Source organism: Callorhinchus milii, unplaced genomic scaffold (genome assembly GCF_018977255.1).
Source record: "Callorhinchus milii isolate IMCB2004 unplaced genomic scaffold, IMCB_Cmil_1.0 Scaffold3, whole genome shotgun sequence".
NCBI lineage: Eukaryota > Metazoa > Chordata > Chondrichthyes > Chimaeriformes > Callorhinchidae > Callorhinchus > Callorhinchus milii.
The window spans coordinates 40,877,342-40,898,770 of record NW_024704744.1 but is presented as its reverse complement, the minus strand read 5'-3'; positions in this window follow the sequence as shown (position 1 = coordinate 40,898,770).

The following is a 21,429-nucleotide window of genomic DNA, read 5'->3' as shown; positions in this document are numbered from 1 at the left end:
ATTCCTCCATTAGTGTAATATACTTCTCATAATTGGTGCCTGTTTTGTTTTGGGGGTTAGTATTTGAAGGATATTGAAAAATTCCAACTAGTTCCCAGAAAGAAAGAAAGAAAGAAAGAAAGAAAGAAAGAAAGAAAGAACACCTTTTATAACAATTTATACGTATTGCAGCATTTTTCTGGCACTTTACTACCCTGAAACATCTCAAAGAACTTTAAAGGTAATAATCTCAAATGTAATTGATTTTGTAGGCAAATATGGCAGCCTCTTTGCACACAGCAAGGTCTCACAACCAACTATGAAACAACAAACAATTTATCTAGGGCAGTGGTGGCCAACCTCTATAGATGGCCAACAAAATAAATGTTTCTTGATTGAATATTTCTTTATTTTTGGGATAAATCTATGCTATTTTGTTATTTCTATGAATATTTTATTAGCCAACCAAAAAGCCTGGTCACCATTGATCTAGGGAATTATTGGCCAGGACATTTGGAGAAACTCCGTTCTCTTATTGAATAATGTTGTGCGATCTTTATTGTCCATTTGAAGAACAGTAATGCAGGATCTCAGTTTACTGTCTCATCAGAAAGATAGCACCACTGTCAATATAGCACCTTCCTAGTAGTGACTGGAGTGTCAGCCTAAATTATAAACACAAGACCCAACAACGGTGTAAACCCACAAGCTTCCGACCCGGAGGCAAGAGTGTGACTGACTGAGCAAAGCTGACCTTTCTCATGCATATTTTTGCAGCTGCGATGAAAGCGTTTGTCTCAATTCCAAGAAGCAGACAAGGTAGTGCACACTGACCTGCAAGCTCAGAGGAGCAAAGTGATGGTAATGTAATGACATGCTCAATTGCAGAACACAGCATTTCCTAATAAAGACTTCTCAAGACACTCTGCCAAACAGCAATCTACAAATAGATCCCACCTACCTCAGTAAAACCCTACATTCAGTGAGTCTTCAAGGTAGAGGGAAGGTTCAGATTTCCCGGATTAATTGGCTTCCAAGCATAAATTAAGTGCCTTATTTCTGTTTCCAGACATAATTTCAGAACTCGCTATTTACTACTCACAGAGCCGAGAGGAACCATTCTACTTTAAGTTAATTTTCACTGAACATTACTGACTTTTTACACTGTTACCAGTTGGAGGAATATCAAATCTATATGTTATAAACTGCAATGGCGACCACTTGAAATTATTACGACAGAGTCCATATGGTATATTTGTTTGTATGCTTTGGGTAAATGGCCTTTAGATCTCTCTCGATGGCAACCCATTTTAGGGTATATGATGGTGATCAATATGAATGCATAGATGACACAAAAACGGTGTTTCAACAGATTTTTATTCTTTCAAAAATTGCTTCGCTGACAGTGGTTTGGCATACAATTTAAATACCTTATTTTCAAAAGCTAAAAAAAAATTGGTCATTCACTTACTTCATGACTGTTTGTGAAACATTGCTGTATGCAAATTGACTGTCGCGTTCACCTCCAAAATACACAGCAGGGAGAAATCCTGTGTAGCACTTTGACACATCCTTTTAACGTGAAAGAAGATGTATCAAATGGAATGTTTTCTGTTAACTGGAATATTTTCCATAGTATGGTTTGAAGAAGAGAAATAAATATAATAATAATAATCCTTTGATATAGCGCCTATAATGTTGAAATATCTCAAACCACTTCACAAAGGTTTTGTAAAGTGAGGTTTTTGGGAGCACATTTCTCTGATTAATTGGCTGCACAGAATCAGTTAAGTGCTTTAATTTCTGTCTTCAACCATGTTTCTAGAAATCGCTATTTACTGCTCATAGTGCTGAGAGTAAATGAGAGGCATCTGGCCAAAATAAAAACGTTTAAAGATTACACGTTAAGCAGAAGATCCCCTGATTGACAAGTAACTTTGTCTTAGCACGAAGGTACATTGGGGTCTAATTTGCGGTATTTCTCGAGGAAACCCATTAGAATTCCTATTGATCCCATGGGAACTTCAGTTCAGAACTAAACCGTGGCTGAGCAGAGCTCCTGCAGATTCTGTATGCCATTCTTCTGAAGGGGTCCCTATTTTTGCGCAACTCGGAATCCTTATTAAAGAATCCTTAAGAATTATCTCAAATTGGATCGTATTAATCTGCTGATTTATTTTGAAGCAATATGTGAAGTTCTGCATGTACAAACCAGCCAGACACAGTCATTGCACACAAGGAGCAAGTGCCCTGATCATGTGTTTCTTAATCTCCACTGGTTTATGTTTCACATTCTCCAGCAGTTGTGCCCAATATAATTTAAACCTTAAATGGGCCACTGTCCAAGTCAAGCAGCCCCTTTGGATAACGAAAGTGTTATGCTTTTAGTGGAGTTGCTTATCATGACAATTATTGCTGTCTTCACAGTTTGTCCTTCAGAGCAATCTCAGCACCAGCCAGCTACAGAAAATCATCCAATACTAAACTAGAGAAGATTGCAAAAAGATTTATTACTAAAGGAGCTGAAATCCAAAATCACATTGCATGATTCTTTATATCCTTTGTTTCTCTAAATTTGTTATCAGCATTTTGCTGCCTGGCTCCCATGTTCTGACAGCTGTGAACTTCAATGTGGGTGCCATCACAATTACCTCCATTCAACAGCAGCAACTTGTAATTTATGTAAACGCCCTTCATGCAGGATAACATCACGGAGCGCTTTACAGCAACAAGCTTGGATGCCAAGTATTGAAGAGGGGGATGGAACTGACCATGGACCCAGTTGTATGTATTGAGGAGGAATTTGAAGACAGACAGGGGCCGAGATGGAATGGCAGAGGTATAGAGTTCCAGGTCAATGGCATAAGAAAGCTGGACCACTGATAATAAAATGGAGGGGACGTGGATGTACAGCAATCCTGAGTTAGCTGAGAAGAGGGGGTGATCAGAGGAATGGGGTAGGAAGAAATTGGAGAGATAGGGAGATGCTAGATTGGTAGGTGAGGGTGTGGATCTTGACACCGATCTGCTAGGAGCCAGGAAGCCAGTGATGGGCAAGCGGAATTGGTGCAGGTGAGGATTCATCTGTGACACAATACGGGATGGCAAGAATAGTGTATTTTACCTTCATGCCAACTGTGTCTGTGTTCCTGATCAGTTGGATCTGATCAAGAGCCATCCCGTACCCTAATGTGCACACATAGTAGAACTTCAGTAATGAGGGTAACTCACCATTCAGCCCACTTTTTCACAATCTTGTGTTTTTATTTGAAACATATGGGGACCAAATACCCAAAGTAACTAATAAGGACAGATAGGCTTGTCTATTAATTATCCTTAATAGTGAGTTCTCTCTATACATCTATACCTCATTCAGATTCCGGTCTGGCTGTTATATTTCAATAAGTTTGGAAAGGGTGTGGAGTAAATTGTGTACAGAGTATAAATGAATACTGACTACATAGAGTTATAACATGGAGAAACAATAGAGATTTGCATGAAGCAGAATTGTTTTTACAATAACCTTCACTGCAGTGTATGATCCATATCTGTGAATGTAACAATAATTGTGTACTGTAAAATTCTTGCCTGGATTGTGACACTCCATTTGCCTGCTGCAATTTAATCTCTAAACACCCACCCAGGACTTTGATTTGAGCAGTAAACATTGAGGCGCGAAGTGAGTATTTTATCTGTTAATGGATTGGAGGGTATGTCAGTGAGTTCTCAGTGGAGCCTCTGTTACTCCAGCAGCCACTCTAATCCCAACATGTTTACCCTTTTGTGCAGTTGCTGCTCTGAAAGTCGCTTCTTTAGCCAGAGTCTTTGTTTGGATAGTAGGATGCCCACATGACAAATGTGATTAGGATATCAAATTACACCCGTGCCTTTTTATTTGTGTTTCTTGCCTATCTCCCAGGCATCTCTTTGGACCCTTTGGCAGCACTGGGTCTCTGAATGTGTTTTCTGTCTGTCTAGCTGTGGAGGGCTTGCATTCTTATCTCGGCACTTTGTCAGGGCTCCCAGGATCTGGTGGGAAATGGCTGACATGACTCTAGATTGCTCGGCTGTTCATATGGTGGTGCTGTTGTCCTTTCCACGCGGATAGTGATGATGTTTGACGTGTCAGCGGCTTGTCGCTGTCCTCAGGTACATCAAGATTGATGGCCTAGCCCCATATAAACTGCAGTAACTGACGACATAGCTCCAAATCCTTGAAGCAATCTGGTACAAAGCAAGTGAAGGCCTTTATATAATTTGCTCGCTAAGTGATTAAACAGGGCTAAAGTGGTAGCATTGAATTTCAACTCTTGGCATTTCGGGCTATTTATTTTCATGGAGGGATTACAGCGAAGAGTTATTTCACACGGACTTCTTCAGCCAAAACCATAGATCAAGGTTCACGGCTGCCAAATATACAACTTTTCAAAACAAGCTGCAGAACAACCATAAATCTGTATTAGCAGTAGATTTGATGACAAAGTTTAAAAGTGCTGTAAAGGATACCGCCGTGTGTCAAATTCTTGCAACTGTCATCAAATATCCTGCCAACCATCACGGGGGCTTCCAGGAGCTGTTGAAGGGTTTTGACTACCTGCTTCTCCCTCGCTTCCATTTCAGCAGATGGGCGGCTGGAAATAACGGCAAACTGGGTCATGTGGTTCGAAAATGCTGTGTCTCACAGTGAGGAGAAGGACATCTGTTCATGGGCGTCAGAAGACAAAGAATGACAAGTGTGGCTTTGGGTGCTACAGGAAATTAAGAGATGGTGTGAGTTTCAAATGTGTGTAAAAAAATGTGTACCTCCCCCGACCCCCTTCAATCAATCCTTTAATACAGTGCGCATTACACACTAAACATGTGGCTTTAAATGCCACTTTAACAGGCGTGGGCTCGCTGTAACACAGGCTTAATTACAGTTAAATTTGACTGCACAATAATACTTGAATTTGATACAATTCCTGGTCATGTCAAAGCATCATCAAAGCGCTTCATTTTAATGTAGTAACTGTTGCTATGGAAGCAAACACAACATCTAATATGTGCCAGGAAAGTCCTACAAATAGCAGTGATGAGCAATGAATCTGTTTTTGGGGAAGATTTTTGCGTGAGGAAGAATATTGACCTGTACACCAGGATATCGTCCTACACTTCTTCAAAATTGTCCTGTGGGATTTTTAATATCTACTGGAATCACCAGAACAAGCAAGTGGACTTAATATTAATGCTAATACTGTCTCAGACCACTTTACAGAAATTACTGCAGTCACTGTACTTCTAGACAAATGAGGCAATCAATTTGTTCGCAACATTGTGCCACAAATAGCCATGAAGAGAATGACAAATTTCATTTGGGGGATAGTTGGACTAAATGCTCTGAGACGCTGTCCGGAGTGAAGGATGCCATAGAAATGCAAGTTGTTGTTGTTGTTAACCAGGACACCGGGAGAAACACTTTTCTCTTTTTGATTAGTGGCATGGAATCTTTAAAGTCCACTTGAACAAGCAAAAGGGACCTCGGTTTAACAGTTCATCTGAAGGACAACACCTCCAACAACAACAAAATTACATTTATAGAGTGCCTTTCACATCGGGAGGACATCCCAAAGCCCTGAACAGTCAGGTGTCGAGCATGGGGGAGGAGTGGTGTAGCGATGAGGGAAGGCAGAGAGGTGGGAGGGCGACCAAAGGCACGATTGAAGAGAAGGCTCTTGAGATCGGTCTTGAAGGAGGCAAGGAAGGAAGTGAGGAGAAGAGACCGTGGGATGGAGTTTCAGAGTGTGGGGCAGAGAGGCTGAAATCTTGGCCACCGATAATAGGGCAGGTTGGGCGAGTAGACCGGAGCCCGTCGAACAGACGGAGCAGGCAGGTTCGTAGGGAGTCAGCAGGTCAGAGAGGTAGGAGGGGGGAAGGCCATGGATGGCCTTGAAAGTGAGGACGTGGATCTTGAACTCGATCCTCTGGGGGATGGGGAGTCAGTGGAATCAGGCGAGGGTGGGAGTGATGGGGTCACGGAACCTGGTGTGCAAGAATACACGATCTGCAGAGTTGTGAAGGGAAGAGTTGGGAAGGCCGATGAGGAGGGAGTTTCCGTAATTGAGCCTTGATGTGACAAATGTGTGGGTGAGGGTTTTGGCAGCCTGAGGGGTGAGGCAGTGGCGGAGTCTGGCAATGTTGCGGAGGTGGTGGTAGGCAGTGCCGGTCATGGCGTGGATATGGGGGAGAAAGGACAGTCCAGGGTCAAACAAGACATCCAGGTTCCTGAAAGGCTTAGTGAGGCTAAGTGTGCAGCCGTGGATGCTGATGCTGCTAGCGCCCAAGGTGTGGAGGCGTGATTGGCGCGAGCCAACCAGGAGGGCCTCAGTCTTGCTGACGTTGAGTTGGAGAAAGTTGTCCCTCGTCCAGGACTTGATGTCGGACAGGCAGTCGGTCAGGACGCCAGTAGTCCTGGAATTCAGGGTGGAAGCAAAGAGATAGAGTTGGGTGTCATCCGCATACATGTGGAAATTTACCCCATGTCTGCGGATGATGTCACCAAGTGGGAGCATGTAGAGGGTGAAGAGGAAGTGTCCGAGGACAGAGCCCTGAGGAACACCGCACGAGACAGTGCAGGGGCTGAAGGAGAAGCTGTTTTCTGCAACGAATCGGAGGCGATGTGAAAGGTAGGACCTGAACCAATCAAGGACAGAACCTTGAAGGTTGAGGTGGGAGAGGCGGTGGTGGAAGATTGAGTGATCCACGGTGCCAAAGGCAGTGGAGAGGTCGAGGAGGACGAGGAGACAGAGAGAGCCCTGGTCACACATGGTCAGGATGTCATTTGTGACTTTGACCAGAGCCATTTTGTGCTGTGGGTAGCACGGAAACCCGATTGGCAGGGTTCATGGAGGGAATGTGAAGAGAGGAAAGAATGAAGTTGGGAGGCAAAGGCTCTCTCAAGGACCTTGGATAGGAAAGGGAGGTTTGAGATGGGCCGGTAGCTGGATAGCTGTGATGGGTCAAGGGAAGGTTTTTTCAAGGTGGGGGTGATGATGGCTATTTTGAGGGGGGAAGGAACAGTGCCAGATGATAGGGAGAGTTTGATGATGTTGGCGAGTAGCGGGGCAAGGAGGTGGAGCTGGGATTTAAGGAGAGGGGTGGGGATGGGGTCCAGGGAGCAGGTGGTGGGCTTCATGGAGGATATGGTGGTGAAGACAGAGGAGGGGTTGACGGGTTCAAATGTGTGGAAGAAGGGATGGGTAGCTGTCGGAGTAATTGTCCAATAATGTAACACCACTCCAGCACTGTGCTGAGGTGTCAGCCTAGTCTATGAGCTCAAAGTCTTACTTGGGGCTTGAATTCACAACCTTCTGACTTTATATCAAATGTTTTATCCAAGAACAATTTTTATCTTCTGATAATGTCTTATAGATGATATACTTGAATCTGCTCACACAAAGTCAATTCAAGAGATGACATTGCTGATTTTTTGTGGGTCATCCATGTGAGAACATTGCCACCATCTTGATCTCTCTACCAGTTGGAGGTGTGGTGTTTAACCAACAGCTGCTTCCCTCCCTGCAAGCCCATCAAGGTGGTCTCCAGGCACTGAATGTACAAACACATGCATGTTTACAAATGCGGACTTCAGGTAGGTATCACCTTCCAGCAGCTATTACCCCAAGCCTCAGAGTTTGGTCATCAGCTATCTGATGGACATCTGCCTTCAGTGGGGTGGGAGCACCTTTACAGGACATCTTGTGACATGCCAATCACCTTGATGTTCTCACGATCCATGTCTAATGCTACATACCATACTTAGGAGGAGTCTTGGCATTTTCCTGATGGATAAAAATATCAACCTTGCCAGAGACACCCTTATAAAGAGGGAAGTCCTATTCGAAGCACACACTAACAAGGTGCCTAATTTTACCAACCAGTTTAAATATTTCCATTACACAAAACTCAAGCAAGTATCTGCCAAAACACCATGCTCTATCTCTCACATTGCCGCTTGCTTCTCTATCAATGTCTTGCAAATAAGATAATAGAAAATAATTCTTGCACTTGATATAGCTTCTACAGCATCCAAAAGTTTCAAAGCATTTTTCAAGTAATTTCTAATAAGTATAGTGACAGTATTTGTGGGAAAATGTGGAAGACAATTAGTACACAGCAAAATCCCATGGACCGCCATAAAGTGAATGATAAATGAATCTGGATAAATGATTAATTAAATTAAGATTAAATATTTAATGGAATATTTAACATCCAAAAAACAGCAAACCTGAAAATGCAATGGTCCCCAGGTGCTACACTGGTTTTTCAGTTTAGACTGTGAATTCAAACACTTTGAACACACGATCCACAAACTTGTCGTGGATTACAATTACCTACAAAGATGCAATTTGTTGTTGTTGTCATATTGGCCAATCCTCCAGGAAAAATGATCATTCGTATCTCGGCTGGTGGCAGGATGTTGCTGTGTGCAAATTGGCTGCCTACAAATACACAGTCACTGCATTTGATAACAATTATCTGCTAAAAAGCTTTGATGTTGTAGATGCTTGATCAAATACAAGCATTCTTCTTCTTCTTCTTCTTCTTCTTCTTCTTCTTCTTCTTCTTCTTCTTCTTCTTCTTCTTCTTCTTCTTCTTCTTCTTCTTCTTCTTCTTCTTCTTCAAGAGTGCTACCAACTAAGCCAAGCTTACACTTAATATTATTTTGGATCTAGTAAGAGTTTGAGGTTATCAGAATCCTGTGGAAACCTGAACGAGCCGTGGTCAGAGAAATGCAAAGACAACATCCTGGTCTGAAGGTCAGTATCCGGATGATGAGGCTCTCAGTGAGAATCACATGGGAGCAGGAGGCTGAATAAAAGAGAAACATACAGCCGGCAGCGAGAAAGCAATATGTGAAGAGAATACCTTTGAAGAAAAATTGGGCACATTCAGAAGCGCAGGAAGACACACAACAGCTGCTGGAGGCCAGAAAGGGAAGTGGAGAAACAGAAACACAGTAAAAGTAAAAGTGTGAACCCTGCAATGAGAGTTTCTGCAGCAAAGAAAGACAGAGAAGGAATATAATAATAATAATAATAATCCTTGCATTTGATATAAAACAATTAAATGGACACTCTTCTTGAGTAAAAGTGTTTGACAATATGTTTTAGTGATATGTTTTATGGATGTGGAATTCCTTGCCAAGTAAGGTGGTAGAGAAAGAGTCCATTGTGGGTTTCAAGTGGGAATTAGACAGGTATATGGAGGATAGAGACTTGAAGTGGTATGGGAATAGAACAGGACAGTAGCATTGAATGAACACCTTGTACAACAACCTGAGAGATATCCGAATGAGAGAAGGCCACTTGACATGCTTACATAATCAAGAGCAAATATATGTGTATGACCATAATCAGTCCATAGACCTTCAGTTTAGACCCTACTAAAAGGCTTAACACTTCTCTATTCTTTCTTTCTAGCTCCCTCCTTCAACGCCTGGGAGCAGCCTTATTGGTCTATTTCTGTAACTTCTCTAATCCATGTACATTTTTTGTGGTTTGGTGCCAACTACTGTGCAGTATTCCAGGTGTGGGCCGACAAACACATTGCAAAAGGCTTAACAAAACTTCCATGGTTTTGTATTTTACTTATGTGCGTGCAAACCCTAGAATTTATTAAGTTTATTTAATTGCTTGATATGTTTTCTAGAAATTGAAAGTGATGTGTTCACCATCACAAGGCATCGCCGTTTATATAGCACAATGTCTCAGAGCCCAAATTTTGTTACTGCAAAGGACTGGAAGAAAAATATCCACTGGTCCCACTTCCAGCATATCTATTTGTTGCTGACATGACTTTTGGCTTCTGAGGAAGCCTGGCTGGATTCCTGTGCTACGGCCGCTTGCAAGAGCAGTCACGGCTGGCTGTCCAACTTTCTGTGTGCTGTCTGTATGAGCAGAAAATCAGTGAGTCCACACTGGAAGCCAGAAATGTATTGCACTTCCAGTAAATATGGGTCCACAGGAGACCAATGTTATAAGAGGATATGTGCTCCAGGAAGGCATGCAATAATAACATGATCGCCCTATGCTTCCAGTTGCTTTTTCTAAATCACTCTGTTCTTATTTGATTACGCTTTTATAATTATAATAATAATAATTTTTATATTTGATATAGCTTTTTATCATGTCTTTAAAAGATCTCAATGTGCTTCATTGGATTTACAGTAGAGTGCAATGAATGTATATTTAATAATAATAATCCTTACGTTTGATATAGCACCTTATCACATCGTTGAGATGCCTCAAAGTACTTCACAGTACACACTGTAAAGTGACAACAGTTACAGTATCTACTGGTAAGTGCTTTGAGAAGTTTTGCCCCTAAAATTAAGTGTCAATTTTATGCGTGAAACACAGCAGGCAGTTTGCACACAGCAATTGCCCACAAACTGTCATGGAGTAAGTGACCAATTTTATTTGGGGGATTTGTTGGGGAGGAGAAGCGAGAATCTACAACATTTATTTAGGCTTAAGTCTGATATTCTTCTACCTATACATAATACCTTACATTTGGTCGTATGAATTTCATTTCTACTTGTCTGCATGATTTCATAACTAATATAAATTGTTTTGTAAATCTACCGTATCTTCTATCAGTGCATCTCTATTTTTGTAACATCAGCAAATCCGACCGTTTTATAGTTGGGTCTGGCACCCACGCAATTTATTTATAAGGTTCAACATACTGTCCTTTGTGGAACTCCACTCAACACTATACTCCTCACCCCTCCCCCAGTCTGACATGAAACCTCTCACAAGTATTCTGTGTTCCTATTTTTAACCAGTTCCTTATCCAGGCTACTGCAGATTCCTAGCACTTTTAGTTTAATTGGAAGTTTTTTGTGAGAAAAATTGTCAAAAAAGTTTCCTGAAAGTCTAAATTAACTGTTGTCAACATCTACTTCAACTTTCAAATAAGCCAAGGAGATTTGGCAGGCATGATCTTATGCCTTTAGATTCATGCTGGCTATTCTTTATTCAGATATTCCCTTACTGCTGTTCCTCCAGTCTGCCCCTTAGAGTAGATTTCATTATTTTAAATGCTATAGACCTAATTGCCTGAGTTAGTTTTGTTGCATCTTTAAATTATCAGTATCTTGGCCAACAATTTCACCTGGTATTAGGTATAGGACCATTTCACTCAAAATTTAAGAATGTACCAAATTATGAAAAATTCTTAAATTCAATCTTATTTTTTCCTTTTACGAATTGCAGAAAAATGGCTTCCAAATGAAGACTGATTTGAAGATTTTCTGTCATTCTGCATAACATTTACCTACAAATTAATCATAGAATCACTAGAATTGTACAACACAGAATGAGGCCATTCGACCCATCATGTCTGTGCCGGCTCTTTGAAAAGAGCAATCCAAATCAATCCCACTCCCTTGCTCTCTCCCCATAGCTCTGCAAACTTGTCCTCCCTCAAAAATTATCTACTTCTCTCTTAAAAGTTGTTATTGAATCAACTTCCACCACCCTTTCAGGCAATGCTTTCCAGATCCGAACAACTCGCTGTGTGAAAAAAAAATTCCTCACCACCCATCTGTTTCTTTTAACAACTATTTTAAATCAGTATCCTTGGATTACCAACCCACCCACCAGTGGAAATAGTTTCTCCTTGTTCACCCTATCAAATCCCCTAAAAAATGTTTAAAACTTCTATTAAGTCTCCTCTTAACCTTCTCTGCTCCAAGGAGAAGCTAGAAAAATCCTAGCTTCTGCAGCCTCTCCTGAAAACTGAAGTCCCTCATTTCTGGTACCATCCTGGCAAATCTCCTTTGCACCCTCTCCAATGCCTTGACATCCTTCCTAAAGTGTGGTGCCCAGAAATGAACACAGAACTCTAGCTGAGGGCCTAACCAGTGTTCTATAAAGATTCATCATAATACATAAATTACAGTCACTACATTTCTGTGAAGCATTTTGAGACTTCCTCCCAACATCAACTGTAAATTAAATGTAAGGATTATTATTAATGGTACATTTTAAATCCCAAAGCTCTTACCGACTATGACTAGGTGGAATTTCAGGCCTTCTATTTATCTGTCAAGTCCTATAGGACCTTTGGCAGTACTTTGTGATTCTTCCATAATGACAACCACAGCCACACAAATTTTCTCTTGGTTTCCTTCAACACCTCAGGATGCATACCACCTGGCCCAGAAGATTGTTAATCTCAGTGCTCCCTGCCCCCATCTTATCAAGTATCTCCCTAATTTATCAAATAGGCAAACGTTATAGGCAAATAGGCATAAATATGAATGTTCGAAACCTCACGTCATGACTTTGAGCTTATAGTCTAGGGCAAGCGGTTCTCAAATTGCTTGGTGCACTCAGTGTGTGACCCATAATAATTACTGGTGGTTGCAGTGAGGCTTTTCATAAGCTATATTACTGTCCCCCCTTCTTGAGCCAGCTGCTGCATGGGGCAAGACGGAGAGGGAGGGTGAGAGTGTACATGTGCTGCCAGGCCACCCTTGCAGTGCTCCCTGAGAGCTGTAGTCCGGTCTCCCTCACCGCGGCAGCCACATTTGAGAAATGCTAGTCCAGGCTGCCACTTCAGTGCAGTGCTGGGGTTGTGCTGCATTGTCGGGAGTGCTGTATTTGCCTACAAAATGCACAGTCATTAAACTTTAAGGTAAATGCTGTGAAGTGCTTTGCGATATCCTCTGCATGTGCAAGGTGTTATATCAAATATAAGGATTATTTTAGAGAAATAGTATGCTGTTATTCCAAATGTGGCCTGTTTAATGATTCATAAAAAGATAAAACAATGTATTTGGGCTTTGTGAATTGTCTTGAGATGCAGGTTCCTTAGTAAGAAATTCTATTAAGAAGAAGGCAAATTTGACCCACTTTGCCCAATTTAATTCATTTTGGTATTTTTCCCATTCCTATTGCAAACTTTGACCTTTAATTCCTGTAATTTGTAGAATACCATTAACATCTCTTCTGGTAGGAATGCTTCTGTCACAATATGTGACTTGGGCCAGAGTCTGAACACTTGGGTGGATACATTGGTTCATAAAATAAATATTAACTAATACAAAATATCATAGAATCCCTGGGATATGATATATTATTTATGTGGGATTTTGACAATTGCAGGTCATATACTCTTTAAATTGCTGTTGTGTCATAATAGTGCCCTTAGGATTTGAAGGAAAACTATCCAGGACATTCAATAACTCCAGCAACTTTTTCTTTTTATTATGACAGGATTTATTTTCTGAGAGCAAATTGCTAGAACGTTGCTCTGGAAGTAATTCCAATAGAGCGGAGTTCCAGCAAGTCAGCATGACCTACTTCCAGAATGAGTAAATAAAATTCATCATTCACTTCAGCAAGCGAGAGACCTGGGTTAGATTCCCGGCAGGGCGAAATGTTGGGCAAGTTTCCATACTCCACATGCCTCTGTTTACCCAGCAGTAAGTAGGAACCGATTGGTGGATCACTTTTCCCGGGGTAATAATTGCTTCAAAAAAAAATTATAAATTGTTCACTTCAATCCACGACTGTTTGTGGGACACTGCTGTGTGCTGTGGGCTGCCACGTTTTGCCCACAATATAAACAGTCAATTCACTTTACAGTATATTCTGTGAAGCGCTTTGAGACGTCTCGAAGACGTGAGAAGGTACTATAGCAAATGTGAGGATTATTTATAAAATTCATCATTCACTTCATGGCCTTTTGTACGACAACTTGCATTTTACACAGTGCCCTTCATGCCGGACTGCGTCTCAGAGCGCTTGCAGCGTAAGATCGAAATGCTGTTACACACCAGACAAAGTGGTGGATATATGGAACAATTTTTACTGCAAAATAAAGATTAATGTTAATTAAGTCAAACATACTACAAAACAATTTACATTTATTTAGAGCCTTTCACGTCTGCAGGTCACCTGAGCTGCGGATGGTTACCATAGGGGGTGGGGAGAGGAAAGACAACCAAAAGAGCATCAAATGCTTCGGAAAGAGCTGCTGAATTTCTGATAAAGGGAATTGATGTTGAGATGGACAAATAAAGCTGAAGACGATCGAATGCTGAGCAGCTGAGTCTGTGCTCAGGAAACCAGCCAAACATGTAGGACATAAGGTTCGATCAATGAGCTGGAGGTTTGCTTGATATACATTTTGGTGGGTGCCGGGAAACATTCCTCAGGAAGTGTGTTGGGCAGAGTCCATAATAGAGCGTAGAACCACTTACTACATACACTGCAAAACGTTGATGTTCTTGTCGCAGATTTGGTGGTAGTTTGTTCTGAGTGTGAAAGTATTTCTCAGCAGGCAAATGTGTCAGTTTCTCAGTGACACATTTGCTTCCCGTTGGCTGTCAGCTTTACTGTGTTGCCGCTTATTGAGAATTGAGAAAGCTTACCACCCACAGTGGTGAGAGCAGGTTAGACATTGACCAACCTGAAGACATCGGCAGCATGTGAATCTAGGAATGATGTGGGTTGGTCACTCCAGTGCAGTGCCTCGGAGCACTCCTTCAGTGCATGCAGCTATAAGGAAACCATTTACTGCAGCCCACACCCACTCTTCTCAGCTGTAATAATAATATAGTTTGACACTTGGGACTGGTAGCAAATGGCAACTAAATTGATTTCCCAGGAGTTTGCAGACCTGAACGACCTCTGTTTCATTTCAGATCTCAACTATGGAAAACAGTTAATACAAAGTGAAACCAGGCTATCGATCCCATAAGCCTCTACTCACATTTGCAAGCTGACTGGTGCTAGCAGTTATTCATTCAGCCATGAGGCCTGTTCTGATTACTGCACTCCACATGCACTGTACATGTGGCACAATGACATTCATCACACGTTCAGCTCGGCTCCTGCTCAGAATGATTTGTTGCTAATGTGAAGAACAGCAGTTTAAGCACAGCACTGTTGAGCTGGGCCCGAATCATTTTGACACGCAACAAAATCAACTTTTGCTTTGCAAATTAGTCGGAACCATGTTTCCTGTTCTGTATCTGCGGAGACTATTCTTGTCAAATGACAATGTACATATTTTATGTTCTACATTTGAAACTTTGAAAATTGTGCACTTCAACAGAGGTTGCTCGTTGTGGATTGTTTCAAGCTGTACGTTTTTTACCTCCAGTCAAAGTGATTTTGCAAAGCAGACATCGGGGTTGAAAAAGTGCTTGAACGAGAAATCTGCAGCACAAACGGCATGAACCAGAAAAATGTAAAGTGCATCTTGTGTAGGGAATCTAGTGTACGACTTACGAGGAGTTTTGAGGAGATTTTTCACAGGTCAGTGATGTATATGGTGTTCACTTTGCAAAACTCCCTTTATGTCCCAAGCTGCTTTTTCAGGCATTCATGACTTTTACCTTTTTCCATTCAAGTGATTTTCAATTCCATTAAGTGAATCTATTAGAACAGACTCTTTTATTTTGGTCAGCCAGGTGTCTGACACATGCGGAACCTATCACCATGGATGCAGAGTATCCAAACCAAACTGAGAATTACATTGATCCCACCTACACAGAACAGACTCAAAGGATTGATTGTCCCTATCTACCTCCCTGAACTGCATGCTCATTTTAGTTCAATTATCCAATTGTCCATTCAAGGTAAAACAAATGTATGTAGAAAATCAATTAACAGATTAATACTTGCACTGCTTGAAATCCTCACAGACCAGAAAGAAATGAATGCAACAGAACTAAGATAATGGCCACTGAAAATATTGGGGCAAGTTCAGTATAACTTCCTGTGACTTATTTTCTTTCCCTTCAACTATATACTCTAAGATCCTGTTTGCTTTCTTTAGTACCACTGCACAGTCTGTTTAAAATCCCTCTCTTCGGTCATGTCCTGCAGACTAGTAGCAATTAATTTATATTCCCATTGTTTATTCATTTTCTACGTTCTCCTAACTCTGCAGCTGTCCACATTAAGTGAGACTTGCCACTTGTCAGCCCAACTGCTTAATCAATGGAGCCTTTTCCAGTGTGATGCATATGTGTTGTTAACTTGGTTAGTATGTTACCAGCATCTCTGAACATCTAGCTTTTAGGTTAGTATTCTGTACATCCATGCAGAATTCAAAATCAGGAGCCCAGAAACCCACAATGATTGTGCTGGTAGATTCTTATGTATTTTAGCAGTTGGTCATTGATGTTTTAGATCTCAGATTGCAGCCTTGAATGGATTTTCAAGATAACAACTTAACTACATTGGCATTATAAAGAGACACCAGATAGGCCCCTGTCTTGCCCGCCCGACCATTGGTGAGTGGACCTTGAGCCACCCTGCCTCCACCCTCTGGAACTCCATCCAAAGTCCCACCGCCATGCCCCCTCCCTTGCCTCCTTCAAGACCTGTCTCAAGACCCTCCTCTTCACCCGTACCTTCGATCACTCTTCTTCTCCTCTGCTCTCTACTCTACCCGATCCCAACCCCCAGCTTGGGTCCAAAACACTGATTGTCCAGCACCTTGGGACGTCCTTCCGACATGAAAGGCACTATACAAATGTAATTCGCTATACAAATGTAATTTCGCCCACACATATACGGTCAATTCACTTTACAGTCTATTCTGTGAAGCGCTTTGAGATGTCGAGAAGACGTGAAAAGCGCTATATCAAATGCAAGGATTGTTATTATTATAATTTTGTTTTTGTTGTAAGTCTCCATTTGTCCCATAGGTAAACTGCACATCAGACAGGAAGGAAAGCTTTGGTTCTAACATTGCCCTTTAAAAAGCCACAGTTTGCTAGTGATGTTTGTGCAGTTTTGCCAACAATTTTCATATAGTCTTGTTTAATAACGTTTTTATTAGTAGTTAATAGCAGCACCTGGTGTACACTAAATTAAACAGACTAAAGGCTACAGGTTCAATCTCTGGTTTGTGCCTAGTCAGCTGATCTCAGCCAGGGCAGCAGTTGGGCAAACTACAATTGGCCTTGGGCTGGGAAAGGGATAAATCAGCCAGGTGTTGCTGCTATTAATTACTATGTAGTGACCCGCACTGAAATATATGTTTGTGTGGACACTGGATGAGAACCAGATCAGGCTCACCTCCCATGCCCTCATGGCCCATTAACCTCCTGAAACTGTGTAAGGCTTACATATGAGGGAGAGAACAATGAGTGAATATTTATACTTATGTGAGGTAGTGGAAGGTTCTCTGCAAAATCAAATCCCAATTTAGAGTCACCATCATCAACAACACCGACTTGGTCTTATAATGGTGTCAGCTTGGCTCAGTTGGTAGCATTTTTGCATCTGTATCTGAAGGTTGTGGGCTCAAGCCCCACATTGTGTCTTTGAACTCATAGTCTAGACTGACACTCCAATGCAGTGCTTAGTGTCCGTCCTCCAGAAAAGAAGTTAAACACAGACCCTGTCTATCTGTTCAGCTGGACATTAAAGACTACATAACACTATCTGAAAAGAGAAGGGAGTTTCTCTCAATGTCATAGACAACAAAGAGTTAAATTAATCACTTAAATAAGCAGTAAAAAAAGGTTATATAAAGAAAATTACTTTCTTCTTCAATGTTCATATTCAACTTCACTGTAAACCTGACTTCATGATGAACAAGTTTCCCAATTCAAATAATCACGAATAGGATGCCTTAATCCAGAGCAACAGAGACAGTTAGGTGTTGAACCAGCCAAATTTTAATTGAAATTCTTTTACTAAGAGTAAATAGTGAATAGAAACATTTTTCTACTGTAACTTGACACACTAATGGTCAGAGAACTGCAAACAGTCCTCAACTAGTGTCCATAACTTTGCACAGACTAATCTCTAATTTTCCCTGATTTATTTTACAAATACAGTCACTACATTTCACAACAATTACCTACGAAAGAAATGCTTTGAGACATTTCAACATTATAGGCACTAAATCAAATGCAAGGATTATTATTTTTATTCAGCTTTGCAGAGGTGGAGCATGGCTCCATAGTCCCATCTCTGAAACTAGAGCTGATCCTAAAGTGCCATTAGGCAGCAATGCTGCATCAGAGAGAGGTGCTTTAAACACATCTAATGCTCTGCTTGCTTTAAATAGCTTTTGCAATAGATTCTTACTATTGAATAGACTTAGTTGAATGGAGCCGAATGGTAGTGCTTTATACATTATTGTAACCTGATGGAAACCTGCTATTAGAGTTATTATTAATTGCTTTGGATCTCGGCCACACACGGCATGCTGTTGTCAACCGGTATCACTGCACACGATTTTGATAGTGTTTGTCTTAAGAGAAGCTGTTGGATAAAGGGCAGGTTGATTAGTGGGGAAAACAAACTGAAAGAATGCAAAATGTCGCCAGCCATGTGGTGAAAATATGTATGGCTCTGTGAGCTTGCTCTCCCCTCCACAGCTACACACACACACACACACACACATACACAGCTGCACCATACGGTGAGGAATCATTGACGAATAAACTACAAAACTTAAAAATGGGTCAAGTTTAAACAGGGTCAAGTTTTAAAGACCAAAAATGGTCATCTTTGCTGCACAAAATCAAGCAAATTGAATGTACGTAGGAACATGTAAGTGCTTTGGGACGTCCTCTTGAAATGAAAGGCACTTTAGAAATGTAAATTGTATTGTAAATTGCACTGTAATATGTGGGAGCAGAAAACCGATTAGTAGTCTCAAAATAAAAATAAATAAATAATCTTAAACTACTCATACACCTCAATCAATTTCTTCATCTCATTCCCCCTTGACTGAACCTGCCTGGACTGACTGAACCATTATGAAGTCCTCCAACCTATTCCCCTCCTACTCGACCTTCAAAATCTGCCTTTGGTCAGGTTTTTGGTCACTTTCCCTCCTCACTCCCCTACCCCCTTCACCTTCCTCAGTCTCCCCATTCCCATCTGGGTTCCCATTCAGCCCTGTGAAGCACTTTGAGATATCCTCCAATGTCCAAGGTTCTATATCAATGTAAAATTGTTGGTGTTGCCTCTAGTGCCTCCCTACGTAGTCTATTCCAAATATTCACCATTTTTCTGAACAAAGCAATTAAATCTGAAAAGTCTGACTTTGTTTGTGTCATCCTGCTCCAGATTTGTTTTAGCATTATTTTATCCATTAAACATTATTTAGGTTTAGTTTATTTATATACTTTAGGATCTTTTAGCTCAAAATTCTTCCTAATTTTAGCCTGCCAGATCAAAAGTTTAGTTTGCACAACATTGAAAAAAACTCTTAAATACAATAGTCAATATTGTGTATTATATTAACATATGCTAGAGATGATATATGATAGGTTGAACCACTTGAAAACAATACTCTCACTGGCAGCAGTCACTAAAAATACACATCAATAGAATAGTAAATCTGCGAAAGTTCCTTGAAGGTGTTTCATTATCTTCATCTGGAACAACTAAGGGATGATCTTTTATGTGTAATGCCTTTCCAACAAAGTCAAAACGGTAAATCCAAGTGTCGCTAAAGTACAGACTGCATATGTGTAAAGCAGATCTAACTCATTTAATAGATAATATGATGTGTTGGAAGAAATTCCACTTGGGCCTAGATTTATATTGCATTTTTATCANTTTTTAAAATTCAGTCTTGATTTTGAAGTTAGTTTTCTATAGTTCTTAAACGTGCTTACAGAAAATTGGCATCAAAATTAAGTCTGTATTTAAGAATTTGCCAAATTCTGTATGCTCCGAAATGCTACATAAATAAAATAAATCTAGACCCAGGTGGAAGTTCCCACCTCTGTGGATCCACTGTGTAAAGTGATCCGGGTCTGGAGTTCTGGTGTGTGCTGTGTTGGCGTGAGGCAGCCCAGTTCCCCCATGTGCACCTGGCGACTTGGAAGTGTTAATTTCTCAGATTTGCTGATAATGATCAGCACACCAGCACATGGGACTACACCATCCCGTTCAGGAGTTCAGACTGGCAGGCGGCACGTCACTGCCCGCTCAGCCTTGCAATCCTCTCATACTTGTGCTACGAAATAAAATTTCTCTCCTCCTCTATCGGCCTTAAGATCTTCATGTGCTGCACATTTGTCACTGCTTTCACCTTCAAATGACAGAGGATGTCTGCACTCAGGGGTTGTCTAAATTTAACATGGAAGGAATGAGTGCCAGAATGATTTGCTGACCCAGTCTTCTGAAGAAAATGCCTTTTCCACTGTCAGGGTTAGTTATCTCATCTCACTCTGTGCCTTATAGCAGCTCATACCTTGTCAATGATACCAGATCAACTTACACTTTTATTTGCCATAAAACTGAGTACTGGTCTCACTAAAGATTATATCTTTAGTGAGACCTGGAGTCCTGTAGCTTAATAATAATAATAATCCTTACACTTGATATAATGACTTATGATGTTTTGGAAAAGTCTCAAAACGCTTCACAGAATTTATTGTAAAGTGAATTGACTGTATATTTTGTGGGCAGCCAATTGCAGTGTCCCACAAACAGTCATGTTTGTGACATGAGTGACCAAATTACTGTTTTTGTTGCTTTTTTTTCCCACATGCTATCTCCTCCTGTGTTTATGTTTGTTTGGCGAGGCTGGCTGCTCATACACTCAGATGATGAACAACATCAACAACAACTTGCATTTATATAACATGCCCCCCCACCCTCCCCATGCAGTGTTGTGTCTCAGAGCAAGTAAAGGCATTCAGTGCTGAGTTTGGGAAGTGGGAAGGGACAATAGTAAATCTTCGTGGCCATTACTCTACAGCTTGCGTCGATGACCTGATGTTGAAAACTCTAATTTAGTTCTGTGTTTCAATACCATGATACTATTATTTGACAAAGAAATCTGATGGTGCAGTTGCTCAGCAAAGCTCACAACCATGACCCTCAAATCTAATCTGTATTGAACTGATCCAAAGTAGTGTGAAGAATAAATAGGTTGATCTTTATCAAGAAGGATCCTGGAAACCAGAACATTGGACTCTTTTAAAAAAAGTTTGGCGCTATAATAGGAAAACCATAAGATTAAGATCAAATGGACCAAAGGGCCTTCTTCATCCAAACTACTCTGATGTGACCCTATGCTAAGTTTCCAATGATTGCAGTTTGTGCAATGGTATTGAATAATTCTGAGCTTATTCACTGATTAGTACCCTAACTCAGTTTCACCTTGGCTTCCAATAAGCTTAGAAAGATCATTTTCAATGAGCTTAAAAAATGTTCCCTCAAAACTGGAATTCAAGATGATGACATCCAGTGCTTTTTAGTTGGATTTGGATGCAATCACTTATCTGAGAAATGGGGAGAGATGGGGAGAGGGGTATTCAAAACACATTTGAACCATTCCAAATATATTAAGGTATACTATTTTCATCACTGATTAAAGACTGGTTAATGGGTGTGAACCCGCTCCTCCCCTTCCCTTGATTTTAACAGTTTGCATTTATATAGTCGTTTTAACACAGAACCAACATCT